Source organism: Engraulis encrasicolus, chromosome 8, assembly GCF_034702125.1.
Source record: "Engraulis encrasicolus isolate BLACKSEA-1 chromosome 8, IST_EnEncr_1.0, whole genome shotgun sequence".
Lineage (NCBI taxonomy): Eukaryota > Metazoa > Chordata > Actinopteri > Clupeiformes > Engraulidae > Engraulis > Engraulis encrasicolus.
Window position 1 is genome coordinate 15,230,012 of NC_085864.1, and position 26,652 is coordinate 15,256,663.

Consider the following 26,652-nt stretch of genomic DNA (forward strand, 5'->3'; position numbering starts at 1 on the left):
TGGTGAGTACAGTGGGCGTTTTGTTGCCCGTGACCTTTTGATTACGACGCAGGTGCTTCCGCCCGTTAGCTGTTATCTGGCGTTAGCATTTTGGCTTCGGCCTTCTACTCTGATGTAGGTGCCTTCGCCTGTTCGCAGAGGTTTTCGCGTTATCTCGCTTCTACTTATCGTGTGCGTTTTGGAGATTACTTTCGTACTTTGTGTACTCGCTGTTTCTTTACGTCTGCCTGGGTGCTTTCGCCTAGCCGTTTTGTTTATTCCTTGCGAGTGGTGCCCCTGCATTGTTTGCCGTGGGCTGCTTTCGCCCGGGCCTGCCTGGGGCCGCCGGTGGTACTTTGGCCTACGGCGTTTTTTTGGTTGTGGTGAGTGGCTTCGCTCCGTTATCTATTTCTTGTTTTCTCATTGTTTGACGTGGGATTTTTTCCCTTATCTGCTACTGTGCGTGAGTGTCCTCGCTCCGTTTTTCTGTTTAATTGCCTACAGGTGTTTGCACCGCGACAGCTGCGGTGGTGTGAGTGGTTTCGCTTTAATATTTTGTCGCTATTTTGCTGCTGCTCATTAGCTTATTGTTTACTTAAGGATATTTTCCTGTGTTTGCCTATCCGTAGGGGTGCTTCCGCTCCTTGGTGTGGCCTGTCTTACTTCAGTCATTGTGTAGCGACTTTCTACATCCTCTGTTTGTTTACCCATCGGTTGTGGGCCTACGCTTCTACTGCTGTGCGTGAGTGGTTCCGCTCCTGTTGTGCTCTGTTTCCTGCGTATTGCTCATTTTACGAGTGTTTCGTGTATATCGGTTTATTAGCCTGTGGTGTGTGCGCCGCTACGGCTGCTGCGGCGGTTTGTGAGTGTTTTCGCTCCGTCTTTTGTGTATGTTTTATTTCTACTGCCTGCTTGTCGGCTTTTTCGTTCTACGTCGCCTCCCTTAGGTTGGCTTGGCCTGTGGCGTGTGCGCCGCTCCGGCTGCGACTGCTATTTGTGAGTGATTCCGCTCTAGTCCTGTGCTCGTTTGACCGTGTGTGTTTACGCTGCTGCGGTCGATCTTGTTGTGCGTGAGTGCTTACGCTCCACTTCCTAGACTGCCGTTGTCTGATTTCTTGTGATCTGAGGCCAAGGGCGCATATTCTGTGCTGGTTTTTTAACCCCTTTTATATGCCTCTGGACTGTTTCGGCTGTTTTTGAGTGTTTCCGCTCAGTTTGTCTACTGTGCTTTCTTCTCTAGCCTACCCGGGGTCGTCCGGCCGTGGGTGATTCGCCCTGGTGGTACGTAGAGCCTGTGGGTGTCTGCGCCCCTGTGGCTGCAATTGCTGCTGTGCGTGGGTGTTTTCCGCCCCGTTTTTCCCTGCCTGTGGCGGAGCATTGGCTTGGTGCCTTTTGAGTCCTACCTGTCTCTCTGCTTGTGTTTTTGTGTTTCGCCCGCAGCTATGTTCATCTGTGTCGACTGCCGTGTCCCTCTCGACCCCGATGACGGTCATGACCAGTGTCCAACCTGCCTCGGTCTCGAACACCTGCGGCAAGGCCTTACCGAGATGGCGTGTGTGAATTGCTCCTGCCTGAGCGTCACCGGCCGACAAGAGCGACTGGCCCTTGTGGAAGGGGTTCGGTTGCCTGCACCGCATAAGGACCCTGTGCCCGCTGGACAACAGAAGAGGCGCCGACTGGAGGCCAGAGACCCTCAAGGCGTAGCGCCAGCGAAGCTGTCGAGGGTGGACCTCGTGGCTCAGAGAGTGGATGCTATGGCCTCTGAGTTTGCCGAACTCAAAGCTATTCTCCTGGGTCAACGACAGCCCGAGTTGATGGCTGCAGCAACTTCGTCTGGAGCAGCTACCTCGTCGTCTGTGGTGAGAGATCCCCCGCGACTGTCCCCGGCAGTGTCTGCCCGCGAAGACGACATCCTCTCGACCGCGGCCTCTGAGAACCTGGCGGTGGTCGACGAATGGGAGGGCCTGTCTGACGGTACTGGCCATGACGACGCTGGGCTTACCTCTGCCCTGAGCTCCCCCAGGGGCTCTGTGCGAGTCCAGGGTTCGGTGGTGAGGCCCACCCTGAAGGTGGCCCTGGCACGATTGGGCCTGGATGTGCCACCGGCGGCATCGGCTTCGCAGAGTGCATTTTTTCAGCAGCCCGCCGGCCCTGCAGGATTCTGCGTGCCCCCGTCTGCCCCGTATTTAGAGGAGCTGCACAAATGTTGGGCGGATCCGAGGCGCTTTGCACACCGGACCAGCGATGACCGGGCTCTGGCCAATATGCAGGGGGCCTCCACCTATGGCATTGACTCCATGCCTTGTATCGAGCCTACACTGGCTGCCCTGATAGTCTCGCCGGACGAGGCCCTGAGACCAGATGCTCGCTGCCCGCGGCCGCAGTGCCGTGTCACGGATGACTTCCTCTGCAGGAGCTACGACGCAGCTGCGCACATTGGTAACTCTATGTCCCACCTCCTGTTGGCCATGTCGCAGACCCTCCAGACTGCGGAGGTAGACTCGTCTGTGCGGGATCTCTCAGACACGCTACTACAGGCATTTGCCTACATGTCCAGGGAACAAGGAAGAGTCATGTCCAACCTGACCATGGCGAGGAGACAGGTCTGGCTCGCTCAGTCGCCTCTGTCTGAGTCATGTAGGAGGGCCCTCCGCTCTCTACCAGTGGTCCCCGGTCACCTCTTTGGACCAGCCGCCCAAGATGCGCTTCAGCGTGGCGTTCAAGTCACTCAGGCCAGTCTTCGCCGGAGCCCCGCTCAGAGTCGGTGGCCCAGCCCAGCTCGACGTCAGCCTCCCCAGAGGCCGCCTCCAGCCTCGCAGCCTCGGCCATCACAGTCTTCTGGATTTCGCCAGCAACCCTCCAGGCCCCGGACCCGTCGGAGCGGACCGCCTGACTCGCGCCCCCCTAGGGGTGGCGGGAGGCGTGGGCGACGCCAATGACTGCCCCCCGCCGGCGGTCGGTCGCTTCACCAGTCGCCAGCTGGCGCACTGGGAAGCTACCACCCCCGACCCTTGGGTGTTGTCTGTGGTATCCCGCGGGTACAGCATCCAGTTTGGGTCCCGGCCGCCAAGGTTCCAGGGGGTACAGATGACCAGGGTCAAGGACAACATCACGGCCCTGGCCCTGAGGCAGGAGATCCAGGCCCTCCTGCAGAAGGATGCGATTCAAGAACTCGGGCCATCCTCACAAGAAGGTGGGTTTTACTCCACTTATTTTATCGTTCCCAAGAAAGGGGGCGGGCTTCGCCCCATTCTGGACCTCAGGCCCCTGAACAGGCACCTCAAGGTGCTAAAGTTCCGCATGCTGCGCACGGAGGACGTCCTGTCCGGCATAAAGAGGGGCGACTGGTTCACCTCAGTGGACCTTACGGACGCTTATTTCCACGTGCCGATTGCACCTCGGCACCGGCAATATCTGCGGTTCGCCTTCGAGGGGAGGGCGTTCCAATTCAACGTTCTGCCATTCGGAATATCCCTGGCTCCAAGGGTGTTTACGCGGTTCGTGGCTGCGGCGCTGGCCCCGATGCAGAGCAGTGGGCTGCGGGTGTTCCCCTACCTCGGCGACTGGCTGGTATGCTCGGAGTCCAGAGAGCAGGCACTCCGGGACTCGGCCAGGCTCCTTGCACACATCGCAGAGCTGGGAATTTCTGTGAACTGGAAGAAGAGCTCGTTGACGCCGGCGCAGCGGACAATCTTCCTCGGCATCCTGCTGGACTCCCGGTCGATGACTGCGCGCCCGTCCGATCCACGGATTGACGCCATCTTGCACAAGGTGAATCTGTTCCAAAGGGGCTCGTCGCAGACCCTGCACTCCTTCCAGGTCTTACTCGGTATGCTGACTGCAGCATCCCGCATTGTTCCCCTCGGCCTCCTCCTGCTGAGGCCTCTCCAGGTGTGGGTGAACGACCTTGGTTTGCACCCCCAGTACCACCGTCACAGACGGATCAGTGTGACGTCCAGCTGCTTACTGTGCCTTCGTCCTTGGAGGAGGCGCTCTCGTCTGACGCAAGGTGTTCCCATGGGCGTGATCGCCCACCGCAGAGAGGTGGTGACCACGGATGCATCTCTGTCCGGATGGGGTGCGGTCTGGCAGTGCAGGACCGCCCGCGGCTTGTGGAGCCCACGACAACAGCGCCTGCACATAAACGACCTGGAGCTACTGGCTGTCATGATGGCGCTCAGACATTTTCTACCCTGGCTTGCGGGGAGGCATGTCTTGGTGAGGACGGACAACACCTCTGTTGTCCACCACATCAACCGCCAAGGGGGGACGAGGTCCCGGTCCTCCCTGAGACTATCACAGCGCCTGCTTCCCTGGGCCTACACCCGCCTTCTGAGCCTGAGGGCGATGTACTTGCCCGGCATTCTAAACTCTGCTGCCGACCTCCTCTCCCGAGGACAGCCTCCTCCTGGCGAGTGGAGACTGCATCCGGAGGTGGTACAGGCCATTTGGAGCAGATACAGGAGGGCGCAGGTGGACCTTTTCGCCTCGCTCGCGACCACTCACTGCCCCCTGTGGTTCTCGCTCGGGGTCCCTGTGGGTCCGCTGGGCCAGGACGCGCTGGCCCACGTATGGCCAAGGACGCTGCTGTATGCTTACCCGCCCCTCCCGCTCATACTGCCCGCCCTGGAGAGGATCAGGAGAGGGGGCCACCAGGTCCTCTTCGTGGCACCCAGGTGGCCCGGGAGGCCTTGGTTTCCGGTACTGTACCACATGCTGGACGGAGAGCCCTGGTGCCTTCCCCACCGACTGGACCTCCTCTCTCAGCTGGACGGTCAGCTCTGGCATCCGAACCCGGCATGCCTGCGCCTGTGGATTTGGCCTCTCAGGGGCCTGACCCCCTGCTAGCTGCGTGTGATCCGGCCGTTGCGCATACCATCTCGCACTCTCGCGCACCTTCCACCACTGCGCTATACAACAACAGGTGGTGCCTGTTTACTCAGTGGTGCGTCGGACGGGATTTTGGAGCCGACGTCTTGTCCTATACCTGATGTCCTTGCCTTTCTACAGTCCCTTTTTGACAAGGGTCTTGCGCCTTCCACCATCCGAGTGTACACGGCGGCAATATCAGCCATGCATGCCAAAGTGGGGGGCATGACGGTGGGCTCGCATACACTAGTTAAGCGTTTTCTAAAGGGCACGCTACGGCTGAGGCCTCAGCGACGGGACCCGACACCACCGTGGGACCTGCCCTTGGTGCTGGAGGCGTTGCGCAAGCCACCTTTCGAGCCTCTGGAGGAGGCTGGCCTCAAGTGGCTCTCTCTGAAGACTGCCTTCCTCCTGGCTATGGCTTCAGCTAGGAGAGTGGGTGAGCTGCACGCCCTCTCGGTCAGCCAGGAATGTCTGCGGTGGAGCTCTGATGGCACCGGGGTTACCCTTTGGCCCAACCCCTCGTTTCTACCAAAGGTCTTGCCATCATCATATGTCAACGTGCCTCTGCGACTGGTTGCCTTCCGCTCTTCATCCCAGGAGGGTGACGGCGAGCTGACTGACACAATGCTATGCCCTGTACGAGCCTTGGGATTATATGTGCGGGCGACTGCTGCCTCACGACAGTCCGATTGCCTATTTGTCTGCCACTCTGGGAGTAGGCGGGGTCAAGCTTTGTCCAAGCAACGGCTGTCCAAATGGGTTGTGGATGCCATTTCATGTGCTTATACCTACAGCGGCCAGGCAGCACCTCATGGCGTTCGGGGTCATTCCACGCGGAGTGTGGCTACATCGTGGGCGGCCCTGAGAGGAATCCCGCTCTCCGACATTTGTGCCGCTGCATCGTGGACATCGGCTTGTACGTTTGCCCGGTTTTATCGAGTCAACGTGGTGACGCATGGCTCCTTGGCCGCGGCGACCCTTCAAGGCTCTTCGTAACTCTCAGACTGGGTGCGTTGGTTTTCCTCGTGACCTTTTTGTTATACGTCATCCAGTGCTGAAAGCACCGCCTGGCGGTCAGAAGGAACGAAATAGAACGAAGGTTATGTATATAACCACGGTTCTATGAGTTCCGGATGACCGCCAGGCCTTGGCAGTCACTCGGAATGCTGACGAGAAGATTGCCAAGCATTGACTTCCGGGTGAGCACGCAATTAATGCCAGGGCAAGCGTGCACGTCACCCGGGGGTCACCATGTGACTTTGTTGATATTAAGACTCGACCTGCATGCAAGCATGTGATGAACATTCAGTGCTGAAAGCACCGCCTGGCGGTCATCCGGAACTCATAGAACCGTGGTTATATACATAACCTTCGTTTTACATAGGAAGAACAAAACGGCGCTTACAAGACAGACTGGCTGAACACAAGTATGCAATCCGCACAGGCAATTTGAACTATCCAATGGCAAGACACTACATGGAACACCATAATAGTGATCCATCCACCTTGCAGGCCTGCGGTATCGATCATATCCCCCTGTCTTTGAGGAAAGGGGATAGGCAGAGACAGCTGAACCAGAGGAAGACATTCTGGATTTATAAGTTACAGGCCACAAAGTATCCAGTACTAAATGAGGACCTTGATTTCAGTGTTTTTCTGTGATTTTATTTTGGTGTGCGTACCTTTTCTGCCATGAAATAAAGGCTTTTTACTTTTAAAGAGAGTGCCTTGGATTTTTTCTTCTTTTTCAATGTGTGCATTTGCCCATCCAAAGAGCACCTCAAAGAGCACCTTTTTTGAGTCCAGGCAGTGCTCTTACAACAAAGACTTTTTGTGAAACAAGTTCACGAGTTTGTCCTTGAGTGCTTGGTGTACAGTTTACGTATAGTATATGCATGTTTGGCATGTTAGCTGGCCTCGGTCCTGGGATGCTTTAAACGGAGCTCATGCGGGATGAGATCCGCTTCCCCCCTATGTGTAGTATAGAGGAAGTGTAACTGGGTGTTCTAGTGAAATGGAGGAGTATGGGGAGGTGGTGGGACAATTCGGAAAGCCTTCGCGCATGACAGGCGAGAGAGGGAAGGAGGGATTTAAATATGCGCGAAGGCGGGAGCAAGTAATGACAGCTGTCAATCACTCTCGGACTTCCTCCAGAACTACGTTTATATATAAACAACATTTATGAGTTGACTTGTAGTAAAGCTAAGACTAACAGGGAGAAGGGTAAATACAATAGTCTAAGGGTGAATTCATGAGTGGGACAATGATGAGTAAGGTGGCGATAAGATTATGATAATGGGTTAAGTTGGGGGAAAGAATCAAATGAAATAAGATATTACAGTAACTCACAGAGATTGCCTTGAAACTGCGTACGGGAGGTTTCCACGTAGCTGAGTTGTAACTGTCAAACCATACTGAACATTCTAACATTCTGAGCCTCGGGATGTAAACATTTGTCAAAGTAAAAGTATTTTCAAGTTCGAAGTATTTAGAAGATTATAGTTGGGTTAGCCAGAACACGATTAGTTTTTGAGTTATGCTGCTGACAAACAAACAAACACAAAGAGACAGACAAACAAACCAACACGACCGGAGGTAATAACGAATGAACGAAAAAGTACACGGACCACTGGCTATGGTTACATGACGTTTTTAATTCTGAATTTATAATTCTGAATTAAATAGTTCTGATGAGTTTCCTTTCATCTTTCAGTTAATTCCGAATTAAGAAGTGTTTACATGACGTTTTCAAAGTAGAATTAAGCTTTGTTCAGAATTAAAATGAGTTAATTCGGAATTAAAAACGTAGCAACTGTCTGCCTGTCTGTGTTTTTTGTGTGTCTGCACCCTCTGCTGTCAGCCCTGCAAAATGTTAGTGCAAGTGTTGCCATGACTCTCTGAGATGGGACATGGTTGCCTTCTTGTTGAGCCTATTGCAGAAAGGGAGAGAGACAAACAGACAGACAGGCAGATAGACAGACAGATACATCTGTTCCTGTGTCAGCCCCACGGTGTCAGGCCCAGTTGGTTAAGCACCTCTGAGTCGTGTTAACAGCTAAACACACTGTAAAGTTTGCCCCAGACCCAGGGGTCAGTGTCCACATAACTCCCCACCGCCCGTCAGCTCTTCAGTGGTTCCCCCTGGCAGCAGTGTCTGTCAGAGCCTGTGGATGGCAAAGTGACAATGTGGGCAAAGTGACAGAGAAAACTGTGAGACAGCAGCTCAGTGTAATCACGTACCTGCATGTTTCCACATCCATATTTTATAAGACACATTTCTCATACATTTGAAATGAGCATCCCTGCTGCCTGCACAGGCAGCAATGGGAAGAGAGGAGTTAAATTTAAGGCCAGTTGAAGCTGCTGCATAGCAATCGTGTGTGTGTGTGTGTGTGTGTCTGTGTGTGTGTGTGTGTTTGGGTGCATCCCAATATGTGTCCTTGCCTCCTCCACTTGTGCTTGTCTCCTCGTCCCGCCTCCTGGCCCCTCCTCCGTGGAGAAAACGATAAAGTTTCCCAGCTGTCAGCCTCGCCACAACAACTTTTGAGGGACTGTTTTTCATTCACCATCCCAATTGCAAATGAGAAAAATACTTTACAATTGAGCTTTTGCAAGATATTGAAATATAATGCTGTTGTCAGTGATGTCATCATGACGAGAAGCAAGTGGAGGAGGCAAGTGGAGGAGGCAAGGTCACATATTGGGATGCACATTATGTGTCTGTGTGTGTGTCTGTGTTTCAGAGTGGGTATCTCCATGATGCTGTATTTGCCGAGGCTCCTACACAGTAAGTTCTGTCACCCCTCAACTCTCCTATCTGATCTACATTCTACAACAACGACCCATCCCCTCACAAAAAGATACTCAGGTAGGGCGAAGAAAAATTCAGGCTTGAATGGAGTAAAATAAATCAGGGTGGAAGAGAGGTCTGCATTGTTTGGCATCAGTGGCGTACACAGACATTTTGGGGGCTGGTGCTGGCTCTCAGCTATTATGTCGGGGCAATTTTTGTCACATATTCTTGATCGTGAAGCATTTGTATTATCATGTCAACATCGACTACATTACATTTAGACAAAAACAGAACTGTGTGAAAGATCTTTCAAAAAGGGCATTTTTTGTCCAATAGGGCAAAGGGGCATGTGAGTGGCATACAGCAATCTTCTGTCCACTTTCATGTCAGCACAAGAATTATGGGAGCGGAGTCCTTTGATTGCATCGCCTTTCATCGGCTCATCCGTCTCTACCCTGACATCAATGGTCCCTCATCTTCTGCCACTTGATTGGTGCATAAATTGAGGTCTTGGGGTTTGTTTCCTGTCTGTCCCAGCAGGGAATATGTTGATATGGTGTTCAGGCAAGGAGAAGCCAGGGAACTGCTGCACAGACTGGTGGCCAGCGACAGACATACTGGATTGACAAAGCAAAACTCCTTACACAGCATATACAAGACCTACGTTGACAAAGAGAAACTCGAGCCTGTATTCCTGCCAACTGTGCAGGGGACATGGTGAGGGTGCTCAGGCAAGCAGACTGGTAGCCAGAGACAGACAAACAGACATTGATGAAGTAGAAGTCTTGCCATATACGTGGGCCTACTGTACTTGCGTATTCCCTCTGAGAATGATAGTAACCAGCGGATAGATATTGACACTCAGATGTCCTCTCCACTCTCATTCTCTCAATGCTCAAATGCTGTGAGCTCTCAAGAACAAGTAAGCAGCTACATTAGTTCTTTCAGCCACAGCAGTGACAGTGACCTTTAAAAATCTTGGGACGAGTAAATACTGTAGCTCCTAAAATAGCTGCTCAAGACTCCAGTCAGCGCTTATTTGGTTCCAGTTCCTCCAAGCGTCTCTGTGGCAGTCCCCTGTTGAGGAAGAAATTCTTACACAGTGACGGCCGTTTGAAACAGTGTTTCTGTATTCTGGCTGCCTCTCTTTGCTGGGTCCTTGTGTTCCCTTGTGTAGCCTTGTCTGGCCATGGTGTGTTTATGCTGTTGCTCTTGAAGTCATGGGAGAGGTGCTTGGATGGGCTATCTTTTCAGATCTCCTTGGAGGAAAAGATACTCTGTAACCTTAAGATTAAGAGAGAGATTTGATGGAGTGAATAAGGAAGAGAAAGAATAGAGTGTGTTTTGGAGAGATGGAGAGAGGAGGGGAGGAAGGCAAAGGGGGAATAAAACCATCAGGTTGCTTGGTGCATTACACGAGAAGCATAGCCCGTATTACTGCTGAATAAGAAAAGTGCTGAATAAGAAATTGGGTGCTGCCATGTTTGCCATTTTCATTCTGTGACATTCTGTGCTAATGTCATACTGACAAATCTGCAGATTGAACTATTGGATTCCACAATATTCTACCTCTGGAGAGTTGTCATGGACCCATAAACCAGTCATTCTCAAAGTGTGGTCCTCGACAGCTCAGGTGGTCCGCGAGGGGATTTCTACTTTTCCAAGACAAGCTAGCAGTAGGCTATATTTGGAACATTATTACAAAGCTAAACATATAGATGAGGTCTTATTTTCACCACAATAATACAGGCTTGTCATGTGGATAAAAAGTAAATGGTCTGCATCGAAAATAGCAATGCCCAGTTAGCACCCGTCAATTGTCACTTCAGTTGACAGATGCTCCTCCTAAACATTTTTGGGTGGACAAAGTGGTCCTCGGTCTGAAAAAGTTTAAGAATCACTGCCATAAACTATCCAAACCTTTTTCTAACCAGGAAATAAAATATGTATAAACATTTTTTGTGGAATATGACTTCTTAATAGGGCAATGTACTGTATGGGATGTTGCCCTTTTCTGAATCTAGCTACCAATGAAAATGAGATATTGTCCATAACATATTTTCACTGTTTGTCTTCACCATATGCCTATTTTCTGTTGGAGATGTCAATGTGGCATAAAGGATATTGTGATGCGCTGTGTGGACCTTGTTTTGTGTTTAAAGTTTGAACAATAAAAAAGTTGAATTGCATTATTGCATTCTTCACAATGTTCATCTCTCACACCACCCATTTTTGGGGAGATATTGTATCATGGACCTAAAAACTACAATGACCTGCCTGTTCTCTAACCAGGCTGTAAAATGTGTGTATATTTTCTTTGTAAATGTACTTCTTCACAGGGAAATGGAATGTTGCTGCCAAGGGACATGAGATATTGAATTCATCTTCAGCTTATTTGTCAGGTTTTGGAACGCTGCCACTTGGAGAGGATTCTCATGCAGCTTTGTATATCCTGAGGTGATGGATGGCGTCTCTAGCGCAGTAAATCTCAATGTGCCATTCCACCATGAACATGCATACCATTGCCACCATATGAGGGCATATACGTAGGCCCTATGTTATATTGTATAGCCAAGAGGCCATGCATAATGCAGTTGTTAACATTCAGGTGTCTGTGTTTTATTTGACACATGGCATTTTGGCATGAGGTTGTGTAGTTTTAAAATCGATTTGCAAAGGTGGTAATCCCTTGAAACACAGTATAATTGTATGCTGTCGCCAAGCTTCCTTGAAGGGCAGAGAGAGAGAGAGAGAGAGAGAGAGAGAGAGAGAGAGAGAGAGAGAGAGAGAGAGAGAGAGAGAGAGAGAGAGAGAGAGAGAGAGAGAGAGAGAGAGAGAGATGGATGAAAAAGGGAGGGGGTGTTTATCTTATTAGAGCAAATATCTGTTAGAGTGAGGCAAAAATGTTATTTTGTTTGTTGGAATCCATTTGTGACATTATCTTTGCGGAAAGAGACTGTTTAATTAGTTTGTCGTCAGATTAAATCGGTTTAGCAGGAAAACAGATGTTTGTTTACTTTTTGCTCTGATCTAAGCTCTTTTGTGTGTGTCTGTGTATTTGCATTGTTCTGTTATTTATGCTGTGCGTGTGCGTGCGTGTGTGTGTGTGTGTGTGAGAGAGAGAGAGAGAGAGAGAGAGAGAGAGTTGGTATTTAATGACTTGGGTTAGGACAGAGAGTAAGAATGTGTAAGAGGAACTGACTGTGTGTGTGTGTGTGTGTGTGTGTGTGTGTGTGTGTGTGTGTGTGTGTGTGTGTGTGTGTGTGTGTGTGTGTGTGTGTGTGTGTGTGTGAGAGAGAGAGAGAGAGGGGGGGGGGGGGCTGTGGTCTCAGCTCTCCTAAGTGAGTATAGTCATGAGAGATTTGGGGATGGCAGCGGGGGTGCAGTAGAGGGCTGGCATCACACATGTGCGCACACACACACACACACACACACACACACACACACACACACACACACACACACACACACACACACACACACACACACACACACACACACACACACACACACACACAGACAAACACACACAAACACACACACACACTCTCTCTCTCTCTCTCTCTCTCTCTCTCTCTCTCTCTCTGTCTGTCACACACACACACACACACACACACACACACACACACACACACACACACACACACACACACACACACACACGCGCATGCACACACGTGCATGCACGCACGCACGCACACGCTCTCTCTCTAGCTCACACACACACACACACACATATACGCACGTACGCACATGCACACACACACGCACATGGCACACATTATAGCCTACTACTGTATTTGGTCTTTAAGTGCTACTGTAAAGCTGTCAAGTGCACATTGTAAAGCAAACACACACGCACACACACACACACACACACACACACACACACACACACACACACACACACACACACGTGCGCACGCACACACACACACACACACACACACACACACACACACACACACACACACACACACACACACACACACACACACACACACACACACACACACACACACACACACACACACACACAGCAATTACCCCACCCAGCAATCTCATTGGCTTGCAAGGTGGGAAAGGAACATCCTTGTCATGCCAATGCAAGGAATCCTTACATTGATTAAAAAAGTCCACCACTGACCCAGACAGAGGTCATTATAATGCCCTGTCTGGACTCACAACCACACACACGCATACACCCAGGCATGCACACATACAGGCACGTATGCATGCACGCACACAGGCACGCACACACTAGTGAAGGTCTGACTTAAGAGGAGACTTGGCTCCAGACCAAGACTTGTGGACGTGTGGATGACAGAGTGGCTTTGTTGCTGCTGCAGTCCGGGAGAGATGGAATCTGAGTTCTGTCCCCAGGGGTGGCCCTTGTAGTGTAGCTCTGTCTTCAAGCTGCTGGACAGAGATTCTCTTTCTCCCTCTAATGATCTACAACAACCAACACACACAAGCAGTCAGTCACCGTTCATCAATCTTGTCATTAAGAGCAAACAGGGATTTCGCCTTCCCAACAGATTTCAAATTAGCGCTAATTGGTGTGTGTGCGTGTGTGCGGGTGCGTGTGTTTGCTATGACAGCTTTACAACAGCTTGACAGCAGCACTAAAAGACCAAATGGTAGGCTATAAGGTGTGCAGTGACAGTACCTTTTTGTGGTCACATAGTTAAGGTTGGCAGTCTGATACGAAAATGTTGAAGTAAGTTGGCTTATTTGTCCGACATCCACATCCTGAATCTGGTCACCCACCATCAAATCAAATCCATCATTCAAAAATCCCCCCTCTCGCCCATTTCCATTGTAGAACTGAATAAGAGCAGTTCTGTGTCCAATACTGTGTGCTTGTGCGTGTGCGTGTGTCTCTCTTTGTGTGTGTGTGTGTGTGTGTGTGTGTGAGAGAGAGAGAGAGAGAGAGAGAGAGAGAGAGAGAGAGAGAGAGAGAGAGAGAGAGAGATGTTGAGGGCTTCTGAGGTAAAGCACCTCTCCCCCTCATCACATTTGACCACGTTGGTGACGCACGAGGCAGCTAATCATACAGTACATGCCGTACTTGGTCCACTGAATGAAGACATTTATGAAATACAAATTCAACATGTTCCCACTCTGCTTCAACAGAAGTACTAATGTGTACTGAGAAGTCTAATAGCATATAGCTATAGCATCTATAGTGTGTGTGTATTTGTGTGCATGCGTGTTTGTGTGTGTGTGCGTGCATGTGTGTGTATGTTAATGTATGCATGCGTGTGTGTGTGTGTGCATGTGCATTCATGTACATGCATATGTCCATATGTGCACATGTGTGTGTAGATGTGTATGCATGTCAGACTGTGTCTTGGCTGGCACCTACAGTAGTCCTACACCTAGGGCAGTCATGGGTGGGCGGTTAGGGCGTCAGACTTGCATCCCAGAGGTTGCCGGTTCGACTCCCGACCCGCCAGGTTGGTGGGGGGAGTAATCAACCAGTGCTCTCCCCCATCCTCCTCCATGACTGAGGTACCCTGAGCATGGTACCGTCCCACCGCACTGCTCCCCATGGGGCGCCACTGAGGGCTGCCCCCTTTGCACGGGTGAGGCATAAAATGCAATTTCGTTGTGTGCAGAGTGCAGTGTTCACTTGTGTGCTGTGGAGTGCTGTGTCACAATGACAATGGGAGTTGGAGTTTCCCAATGGGCTTTCACTTCACTTCACTTTCAGTACTAACCAGCAGATGTTGAGTCCAAGTGGGGAGATGAGGCCAATCTCCCTCTGGGCCACACAGTGAATCACCTCGTCATAGCCACGCATGAACAAATGGCTCAAGTCAGCTTGCCGCCATATTTACCCAGTATAACGTTGCCATTGATTGGTGGCAAGGTGGTGCCGTACACACATGGTGACACAGCCATGAAAAATACCAGGATACTGGACCAAGATGTCAGCACCCAGGGTTGGGCCATGCCAAAAGGCTGAACATGGAATCTGATATGTGTATCTATGATAGCCATGCTGGTGACATATACTGTACAGGGCTGCCATGAAGTGAATCTTCCCTGGTCATGCATGGCCACCTGAAAGACCTGGGGTTGCAGTGGGGGCGCTGACTGCTGTGTTTTAATGTGCTATTTATGGCCCCATTCCTCCACCTCCTACTGTGTCCCTCCCTGAAGGGTGTGTGTGTGTGTGTGTGTGTGTGTGTGTGCGCGCGCGCCCCCTGCCAGCAACTAGCCCTTCAGCCTTATAAAGATGGATCACTGTAATAATGCTCTCTCTCTCTCTCTCTCTCTCTCTCTCTCTCTCTCTCTCTCTCTCTCTCTCTCTCTCTCTCTCTCTCTCTCTCTCTCTCTCTCTCCCAATTACTTTTCCCCGGGCCCTCATGTGATACTTATTCTTCCTCTCTGCATCCCTCTCCCACTCTTCCCTTTGGTTGTCTTTCTCTTGATCTCTCTTCCTCTCTCTTCCTCTCTGCTAGCCTTGTTTACACCCACACTAGCTCTCTCTCTTTATTCTATTTGGCTTTTGTAGTCTCTCTCTCTCTCTCTCTCTCTCTCTCTCTCTCTCTCTCTCTCTCTCTCTCTCTCTCTCTCTCTCTCTCTCTCTCTCTCTCTCTCTCTCTCTCTCTCCAGTGTTTGTTTGTTTTGTTGTGGTGGAAATGTTCCTTTCCTCCTTCCTGTTTTAAAAAAAGCCGTCACACTTCATCTACCGGAAGTGTAAATGTGTGTGTGTGTGTGTGTGTGTGTGTGTGTGTGTGTGTGTGTGTGTGTGTGTGTGTGTGTGTGTGTGTGTGTATGAGAGAGGGAGAGAGAGAGAGAGAGAGAGAGAGAGAGAGAGAGAGAGAGAGAGAGAGAGAGAGAGAGAGCGGGAGAGAGAGAGAGCGGGAGAATGAGAGAATTTGCTGTAGACTTCCTGATGAAAGATCCAGGGAGACGTTTAATCAAGCATATGCCGTCCCGGCTCAGGGAATTTATATAGCCCACACGAAAATCTCCATAACATCAATCCACTGTTACCGCGGTGACAAGAATTCCAATAGGGAGTGTTAACCGATGGCTGGTCGCCAACCATTACAATATTTACAGCGGCACTTTAGCCCACCGTTTGTCATTACGCTGCAATAAATTAACTTTTCAAAGGACAGGAAACCTTCATTCCCTCCTCTGTGACTTCCAGAGGTTTCAAAAGTAAAAGTAGAAGTAAAAGTAAAGAGACAGAGTTTCCTTCCAACATGGGTAACTTATCTGAGTTACCAGTAGACCTATAATCAGCTGACTATGGAAGTTTGTGGTGGGTTCTTGTTTGGTTTCTAGTAATAACAGTCTATATATATTGTACCTAATGATCTTACCCTATAATAACCTGTAATATCATGTGCTAGTGTTGCACTTACACCATGAATTTACTTTTCCTTTTACTTTTGATTCCTCTGGTGACTTCTAATTTGACAGCAACTCTGTTCTCTTTAGAAAAGATGAGCACCTGAGTAATATTACCCTGCAAAGTCTCCTGAGCGCTTTAAGCCCTTTAGTGTCTTCTGTTAAATTAACTGTTTGTGTTGTAAAATTTACTTTTTGAGTTGTGAAATGTATGCCACAGCTTGCTCGCATGTTGATGATGTTATGCTGCAACCAACTGTTGGCCAAGGTTATGTTGTGAATGCTCAAGTAGGTCAGTCCGAAGGCTGAATTTCTGAAGAAGAAGAAGAAGAAGAAGATGACGGCTCCCTGGAGAGTTGAAAGGCATTGGAAAAATGAAATAAAATGAAAATCGCACTGAAAATAGCAATATATACATGAAACTCACACATTCCTGCCTCTTAACCTTTTTGAGAGTTGAGTTACGGTAGTGTGTCCACAGCTCTTTGGTGCTGCTGTTGTGTTCTGACATCATCTTTCTACTGCACTGCCATTGTCAGCCTCTATCACACATCAAACTATTCTCTGTGGCCTTGAACACCATAGTATTTTGTATTATTTGTGTAGCACGTCATACAAAGGATGAAGCTCAATAGGCTGCAGTATTCTGGCATGGAACACAGGGCAGATAGACATCACACACGCACGCACTCACGCACGCACGCACGCACGCACGCACACACACAGTGCTCCTCCAATGGCTTTTCCTCCTCCTGGATTTCCATTCATTTTGCAACCCTCACCTTCTCCTGCAGCTTTTAATTCACATTTTAGGCTTTCTCCAGCTGCTCCACAGAAGGTTTTTTCTTTTTCGTCATTATTCACAATTTCTTTTCAAGTCATTTTGCACCTTACTCTCTGCTCTCTTATTCGCAATCATTTTGGTGTTTTTGTCTGGTGGTGATCCATGGGCTCTCAATATTCTCTCTCCTCCTCTCTCTCTCACTTTGTCAAATTTGCCCGTTAATACACTCTCTCTCTCTCTCTCTCTCTCTCTCTCTCTCTCTCTCTCTCTCTCTCTCTCTCTCTCTCTCTCTCTCTCTCTCTCTCTCTCCTTCCACCTCCTCCATTATTGGTGTCTTTGTGCCTATTGCCTTTGTTCTGATCTGCAGGAGATGATGGAAAAGGTGGAAAAAAAATCGTACAAGCTCCTTGACTCGTTGAGATGGGGATGTGGTGGTCTTTTCACAGAAAACTTCACTGACATTGGCAACATGTTGTCATTAGTAATGCATGGAGTCCTTCATTTTCTTCAGGATGAATCCATTCTTGACTCCTAGTAAATCTTTTAACAGGTTTTAGTGATCTGTGAGAAAAGCGATTGAAGAACATGTACTCCAATTGAAGAAGTAGTCCTTTAAACTCAGGTTGTCTTAATAGCAGTTAATAGGAACAAACGGTCTTGTTTGAACTTGTTCTTCATCAAATAAAGTAGATTGAAGAAGAACAATTACTGGCTGGAAAATGCATTGGCTGTGTAGTACGGGGGCGTAGCCTGAGGACGCGGTGCGCATGGGCAGTGGGTGCAATGCCATGATGGATAAAAAAGTGACTCCCATGTCACTCCGAATGTCCAGAATTTCAGTTGCATTGAGAGTTTGAGTGACTACTGTGAGTTCCGACTAAGGAGAGTAGAGACAGGAGGGCTTACTGACATCATAACAGCGTAGTACGAAATTATGGCGAGGGGAGTACGTAAATTGTATTCTTCTTCTACGGTCAGTATTAGAAGCATCAGGGAAGCATGCAATGCCACTTCCGCGAGGGTCGGAGTGTGGAACAGGTCATAGGACAGCGTGAATGTTTGTCAGCTGTCCTTAATTACCCCCAGCAATTACTGCTGACCAACAGCTGCAGTTAATTTGGCCACAAACTGAACACTGACAACCGGATATCCTCTTTCGGCAGGAGTACGGAAATTGTATCCATCGCACCCACTGACCAATGACCATGCGCAAGGGTAGGGCTGCGTACCGAATTTCGGTCCAGTCCTGGCACCGACCGAAAAGCCACATAGTATCGAATATCAAAACAAAACAAAAACTTATTTCGATACCTTTTGTGCGTTTCAACAGTCCCTGCTGTGTCAATAGTAAATCTGTGAACCAATAGCCATGTAGTCAGGTGAAATTGTCATTTGTGATTGGCTTCAAAGGACCTGGGTGGGCGGGATGAGCACGAGACATTTCATTCATTCAAAAAGTAGGCTACTAGCGATTGTTTACTCGAACAGCTGACAGTCGGTGAGGATATGTTGTAGGCTAACTTAGTTGTAGCTAGTTGCAGTTAGGCCTAGTTGTAGTTGCAGTTGTAGCTAGTTGCAGCCCTGATAGACTTGCTGAGATCTAAAGTGTGGTTAAACTTTGCTCGTGTGACTGGACGCAAATAGAGCCAGATTATCCATTTGTAATAAAGCTGTCCCTGCGAAAGACGGCAACACGACTTGGCGAAACATTAACGCACCAAATCAAGGCTAAGAGCCGAAAGCTGCGCTGAAATTTACAAGCCATGGACGAATGGACATTAAAAATATTATTGTTTGAAATGAATTTGTATTTGTTAGTAAGTGTTTCTTGAACTCTATAGAAGATTAGGCCTATATGCGCTGCTGTCCTGTTTGTCTCTTCAGGCAGTGCCTGGCGCGGGCGGGGCTCAATCAGCAGAGTCCTGTACAGTTGACGTTGAAGCTGTGTTGTGCTGAGGTGTTAATTTTGAAACATGTTCAACAACCCTTTTGTCCAACGAAGACGTGTGTGTTTGTGCAGTCATGATAATAGTGGTAGAACTACCGTCGCGCCAATCTTCCTCTGATGCTGTCGTTTTAAACCTCCTTGAGTGTGCACTCTCCTCTCCACTTGCGCACGGCTACTGTAGTTTTGATAAGAATCAATGTTTGGGCGATCGCTAAGGGGTTTAATAAAGTGCGGAGATTTGAAACTTGTTCCCGCGGAGGGCAACGGCGCTAAAATACCCACTCGACATCCCTTCCATGCGATGCGTTAAGACAGCGTTAAGATAGCGTCTCCCAGACATCCCAAGTTCCAAAAACTTATTACAGGGAGCTGCTTATCAACCCCGGACACCCCGACCAACACATTTGCAAATTAGTGTTACATTGTTTGTCAATGCCCTTTCTGTCGTCCAGTCTGTATTTAACTGCCTGCTTTTTTACCCAGGACTTTTGCAGGGCGCCCTACGAAGTGCACGTAATCTATTTCAAGTAGGCTACCCCACGCATGACGCACGAGTCATTATATTCCTCTTTCCCGCATTGGCAATTGAAAAAACGCGAACTTGCATAGTCTAAAATCAGGAATGCTTTATCTGACTCGGGCATCGGAGAGCCACTATCAAATATCAGGGAGACTTATTGGACTTTCATTGGGATGTCTGGTCTTCCCAATCTGCAGGTTATGTATGAGTCAAGCGGTCAGGTGAAGGAGAGCGTGTAGCTACGTGAATTCAAAAGCAAATAATACGCAGAAGCTTCTAGAGAGAGAGAGAGAGAGAGAGAGAGAGAGAGAGAGAGAGAGAGAGAGAGAGAGAGAGAGCAACCTGCACCTGGAAGTGTGTATGTGTCTAATGCTCTTTTGCTCTATGATGTTGAGATTACTAAATAATTTACATGGCTGATTTGGGTTTTGGTGGAAAATTAGTAACAACGTGATTATTTGCTGCAATAGGCTATCTAGTAATAATTTGTGAAATAACAATAGCCCTAGCCTAGGTTTGCCTAGAGATTATGACAATAGTAGGCTACATAGCAATTGAAGTAGGCTCCTCATTGATTGCTGAGCTAACTGTCATCCAACTGTACTCCTGCCTACTTACTCAACACCTAGGCTACTTAGAAATCATCTTCTATATTTCATTTGAACTGAAGATATATATTGAGTAATCTGTAATAACATTCTTTAAGATGACTGAAATGCACTCACCGTATGCACAATGCTAGGCTACTTGTGATCTTATGGGTTCTTCATAACGAGATAACTTCAAAACAACAGGTATCGAAAAACGGTATCGAAAAGCACCGGTATCGAAACCAAAGTATCTAAATTGGCACCGTATCGAAAAAAACAAAACGATACCCAGCCCTACGCAAGGGAGTTAATTTTCCATCCACTCGTGTCCTCAGGCAACGCTCCCGTACTACACCGTGGCCAATGCATTTCCCCCCCCAAGAGATTGTTCTTCTGTGTCGAGATTCTTTAGTTCCGACCCTGGTCGAACCAGGATGTCCGGTGGTCAATGTTCAGTTTGTGGCCAAATTAACTACAGCTGTTGGTCAGCATTAATAGCGGGGGATAATTAATGAACCGCTGTAGTGTCCTTTTCCACACTCCAGCCCTGGTGGTAGGGGCATTACACTTTACCATGCCACCAGTACTGACTGTAGAAGAAGAAAGAAAATCCCAGGGGCGGCCATGCCGTAGTATACGCTCTTATGACGTCAGTGAGCTGTCGCTTCTCTATCACCTTTGTTCTCCACTGACCACCACCAACGTCTGAATGGTTCACAAAGCAAAACACCACATATTTGCTCCAGCCAATTTAGGTGCTGTTTACACGTAGCTTGTTATTTTTTTAGGTGGGTATTTTTTTTTATCCTGTTTAGGTGGAAACGCAACATGGGGATAAAAGTAGGAGCCCCCTAAGTAGGATAGCCCCCTAAGTAGCCCCCTAAGTAGGATATTTTTTGATATCTGGGTTTTGAAAATCTGCTCACATGGAAACGGAAGGCCAAAACCAATGTAACCAGGAGAAGAAAAAAAATCCACATTTAGAAATATCCTGCTACGTGGAAACAGCTCCTCAGTTTCTCCGCCTGGACTGTGATGGGTCAGGCTAGGGAGGGCTGTGTTTTCAGGGCCAAGGTGTGAGGTGTTCAAACACCACATGCTCCTTTTGCTCTTGCTTTCATCAGATGTCTCTCACCTCTGGGCAGACTTGTTTTTGAGTGATGGTGAGAATTTTTGGCAGTCTGTACTCCACCGTGCACTGGCCATGTGGTGGGCTTCTGAAATTCTTCCTGTCTACCACTGTACTGTCTCTCTTACCTCTCCAGCTCACCCCTGCTAAACTAAAGGGGAAACCTCCATGAAACATGACAGAAAAATCAACATTTCTCTTTGGCTGTTGGATAGAGAAGGCCTTTTCGTCAGTGTGTTTTCCCTAATCCCTATTCTCATTTAAAACACAACTTTGACTCTGTTTTGTGTTCTTCGGTGCCTAGTAATATTTTATTTACTTCACCCAGTCTGCTCTTCCTCTGCTGCGAGCCAGCTTTCTCTTTTCTATTTTCCATCTCTCCCTCTTTTCTTCTTTTCCTCATCTTCTCTCCTCTCCTCTGTCAGTTTTAAGCACGTTTCACACCACTGAGATGAGGCGTCCCTCTCTCCCCTTTGTCAAAGCTTTGTCATCAGTGCCATGCCTTATTATCCCTGAAGGCAGCCCCCTGAGCTGTGTGTGTGTGTGTGTGTGTGCGTGTGTGTGTGTGTGTGTGTGTGTGTGTGTGTGTGCGTGTGTGTGTGTGTGTGTCTGTGTGTGTGCATGTGTGTGTTTGTGTGGGTGGTTATGGCTCCTCGCTTCACATCTCATCTCATCTCATGGAGATCAAAATGGTTCTTTCCGAGGTTTACGCCAATCTGCCATCATCCCATCATCTCATGGGTACTGAACTGTGAATGCTTTGTGTATGCCTCAACTGTGTGTGCATGTGTGAATGTGTGTCTGTTTGTGCATGTCTATTTGTCTGTGTCTGCTTGTGTCTAGTATGCCTATGCCTTTTCCTATGCCTCCTGTGCGTGTGTGTGTGTGTGTGTGTGTGTGTGTGTGTGTGTGTGAGAGAGAGAGAGAGAGAGAGAGAGAGAGAGAGAGAGAGAGAGAGAGAGGGAGGGAGAGAGAGAGAGAGAGAGAGATTGTGTGTGTGTGTGTGTGTGTGTGTGTGTGTGTGTGTGTGTGTGTGTGTGTGTGTGAGAGAGAGAGAGTTTGTGTGTGTGCGTGTGTGTGAGCATGCGTGTGTGTGCATGTGTGTTTGTCTTTGTCTGTTTTTATTAACTCCTGTGTGCATGTGTGTGGGTTGGTGTGATGTCTGTGAGAGAGGGCAGTGTGAATAAATGACTCGAGTGCTCCATTGATTGGACCTGACAGCATGATGCCAGCGCCTCTCATCGTCCCCAGTTGATCTAGGGGACAGCCGTTGGGACGCAGGGAATCTGACCCGTTCTGAGACCCTCTTTATCACCCCTATCCATTATTATTCATCTATTCATCCATCCATCGATTCATCCATCCCACCATGTCATCCATCCATCCATCCATCCATAACAAATGGACTGACTGTTAGACAAAGTCCGGATTGCTTTGAGCCTGCCTCTTTGTTAAATAGGTTGACTCCATCCATCCTTCCATTCATCCATCCACGCATTGAGCCATCTTCACTCATGCATCAATTCCACCCATCCATCAAACACACAGAACATGCATGTGTTTCAGTCAATAAACTTCCCTCCTCCATCTCTCAATCCATTTCATCCTCCTCCAAGTAGCTCCATAGTCTTCACTCTTCACAGGTAATATCATAACCACCTTACAACTCCCACAACCAACTGTTGTACTTAAGCCGCTGCCTCTCCTGTAACGTACCATAATGCACGCTGCTCCACTAGTGGTCATTGAAGTCATCTACACCTACACTATGACACAACACTGGGCCTTTAGTAATGAACTACGACTTGGTCATTCATTGCCATTCAATAACAGCAAATTTATAATGCCGTATAATGGGTTAAGCTGGCAATAGTCATAATTAAAGTAATTCCCATCTGCCGTTACGATTTAACAGCACACCACAGCACACAACACCATTTAACCCTCCCATTTAACCCCAGCAGAGGGGCAGCCGTGGCAGCAATGCCGCCCAAGGACAAATGTATTGAGATGGTACCTTGCTCAGCACTGCCTAGTCAGGCGTGGTTGATGATGGAAGAGAGTGCAGGTCATTCACTGCCCCCCTCTCAGCTGTCAGCGTAGGGGAATTGAACCTGTGACCCTTGGATTGCAAGTCAGACTCATTAATTTCCAGACCGTAATTAATCACCCCTGAGTCAAAGCATGGCAGTGTGATTGTAGCCCACTAACGATGATGATGCTGACAGAACCTGTTATGCACCTTCTGTTCTGTCTCTTATGTTTTTACTGCGGTCCATATTGATCAAAGCCAATGATGCCTTTGTTATTTACTTGTCCATCTTGTTGACACTGTAAAGCAGTAAAGAGGTTAAGATGTGAAGATTTGTACTCGATAGGTGCTCCACCTGGAACAAAGGTAAAACAAAAAGAGAAACTGAGGCTGCTGTTTCAGGAGTTGTGTATTGAGAGAGAGAGAGAGGGGTGGAGGGTTTTCCTGATGACTTTGTCACAGGCCTGGTAAAAGCTATCAGTGGCCCTGGTTCCTGACTTATAACATTGACCCTGCTTGTTGTTTGTCCTATGGATGGACTAGTCCCATGGACACTGTTGGTCCCACACTAACTCTACTGGTTGTTTGTCCATGGGCGAGCAGCACTGTACTGATCAGTAATCATTGTGCCTCTGTTCAACTCCCCACCTATGTTATGTGCACAGTGCACACACACAATGGAAAGGTTGAAGGTTTATTCAAGTCATACAAAGTTTTGACCCAACTGGGTCTTCATCAAGCATGAGACAAGCATGATAAAGACCCTGTTGGGTTGAAACGTTGACTTGAATAAACCTTCAAAGCGTAGCTACAGTGTAAGGACTTCTATAGTTTTTATTGTCAGATATGCCTTTGTCCTGCAGCTGGCCTCAGCGAGGTGGGATGTGCATACTCTATTGAAGATTTTATGTGCACACACACATACATACACACATTTTTCTGTCTTGGTTCGACCGTTTTGGTCCTCCACTTTACCCTAGTCAGCTCCAGAGCGTTCCTTCAATAATTCTGTTTGAACGTGTTTCTGAGACCATTCGCCTCAGAGCACAAAATTGAAGAGGGGAATGAATCCTCAGATGTGCCCCTTCAGATGAAGTTTATCGATCTCTGGCCTCTTTTGCTGCAGTCTGACCTGTTGTTGCGCCGACCACTCAAAGTCACAAACAAAAGTCAACCAAAACTAGATACCCAGCATTTGTTTTAAAGTCATCCTCAAAAACACATAAATCAAGTTTCTCAGCGTTGATATTTTGTTGTTGTCTTTTGACTCACCTCTGATGTTTTCCGCAGTCCACATTTGAAAAGCTGTATTTTAAGAGAAGGCCCTACACCTGTACATATCTGCTGTCAGGGTACTTCTCTGAAGTCTTTGCTTGAATAGCGATACTTGTTTAAATATTAACCAAGTAAAAGAGCTTGTATTTTTCTGCTTCATCTGTCCAGAGATTCTTTAAGTAAGGCTACAGTATTTTTTTTTACTGCCTGCATGTTGAGCCCTGCATAGCTGTGCATTTTCTGAGTCAGAAAGCATTGCATTGCTTATGGGGGACCTCACCTGCTGTCACATGTTGGCTTTGCCTGTGTAAACACGACTGGAGGTCCTGTAGACTGGTGTTCACACAAGGTAACGGAAACGTTGACAACCGCCCACGAATCAAATACCCCTGCCAACTCCTAGTTCTGCACTGCTGCTTATGCATGCAAAAACAGTATGATGACTTTTCAAGTTCATTTAATACACCAATTTAATCCCAGCCCCTTGCATTAAAGAAATATGTGTGCAATGTGAGTTGGTGAGGTCATAAATCTGGTTCTTTCAAACACTTTGGCAGCTGTGAGAAATCTTTTACAAGGTTCAATTCACACTTTTGGTCCATTTGTAAAGCCGCTGTAGAGAAAAATAATTACCATAACATTTCCACTGGAAGGGAGAGAGAGGAGACGAGGAGAGAGTTGAGAAAACTTGAAGGCAGCACCAGAACATAATTAATTTTTAGATGTGTGAAGAAGTTATATGCCCAAAAGCTTTGTCCAGCTGGGAGATGAAGCCGTGGTGTTAAAGAAACGCACTAGCGGGTAATGAGATGTAGTATTCATCTAATGAGCATATAATGTGCCATTAGTGCACCAATATAGCGCCTGGTCACTTACAGCCCGCTGATGAGCACAAAATGATCATGATATGATGTGAGGGTGATAGAGTTGTATTATTTTCTTTAAACGTAAAATAGTGTATATTATTATGAAGCAGACAGCTGCCTTTTATCATATCAACCATTCAGAATTTGATAGAATTGCTAAAAGTGGCACAATTATTGCTTTTGCAGTACACAACATTAGCTTTCATAAAGCTTTTTTGCCATTAGCAAAGTGTGCAATACCCTACATACAAGGACCACACCATTACATGATTGTGATTAGTGATCGTAGGCCTAATAAGAATTGCACATACGCGCGCACACAAGAGAAGCTGCTTGTAGTATCCCAATAGGGCTTGTCAGGTCAGGTACCAAATGTATGGGTGTGTCCATGTGCGTAGCCCCAGAATACCGTTCCGCCAGTGGAAAGCTGATAGACGTTGAAAAGACTTTACTAGGCTATACTAACACTACTATGACACAGCACCTTTAGTAATACATTATGACTTGGTCCGTGCCATTTTGGTGACAGCAAATTTATAATAGGGGCCATCTCCTAACTAAATTTGGCTCCTGTGCAACGTTTGCCACTTTTCCGGGGACCCTGTGTCTCATGCACTGGTGTCACTGGTTAGTGCACAGTGGACACAGTGTACTGAGGTCTTCAATGCATAGTGTCGTGGAAAAGTTTGAACACTATACACTGTGCCCTCGCTGGAAGTGACGGCTGAGCATAGCATTGGCTCTCCAAAATATCGGTTGACTACTGTTTACATGGCACAGCGTCTCGTGCTTGTATTTACAGTACATTTCCTTCACCTCAAAGGGCAACTATCACGCATATAATACATGGCTTGGCATGAAAAGGTTGGAGTCTCGGCAACATTACTTACAGAATTAGGAGACTGTTGACCACAATCTTCTTCTGAATTGAACACCACGTTTCTTCCGTTTTACTGTCAACATGGCGTCTGTTTAGTGCGTGCAGGGTCCATCATTCAAGCACTGCATTTTTCGCCCTTCTTAGGGAATCATCCGGGCACTTTCAGTGCACTGACTCTTCAGCGAAGAGACCGATTTTTTTTTTTTTCAGCGTGAACGCCCTATGCACTGAAACATAGTGCCCAAAGTGCACAAGTGCGTGGATTGAGACACAGGGATATACACAAAATGAAGCCTACATTGTCATTGGCATGTCATTTCAGCAGCAAGTAATTACAGTATGTTTGTACAATGGTGTGATAAGGAATTAGAAACCACAAGACATATACGGATTACATATGGTCTTTGATGCACAATTGTTTTAGATTAATGTGACATATTAAGTGTTGGATGGTGATACGGTCATTGTTTTAGGCCATTGTTTTAATGAATAATCTATGAATTGAAGAGTTCAGTTGCAAAACCCTTTATAGTATATAAGCCATACCAAAATTATGTAAAAATTAATTTTAAAGTGTTTCACCCAAGTGGTATCAGTCACAAAACCACTCCAA

General features: G+C 47.8%; 1 protein-coding gene across 2 annotated transcripts in view; it reads right to left on the reverse strand.

Annotated features, from left to right (window-relative positions):
- The window catches only part of LOC134453547 (uncharacterized), a 125,023-nt gene that overhangs the window by 6,609 nt on the left and 91,762 nt on the right, over nt 1-26,652 (reverse strand). The gene's annotated exons all lie outside the window — the stretch shown is intronic.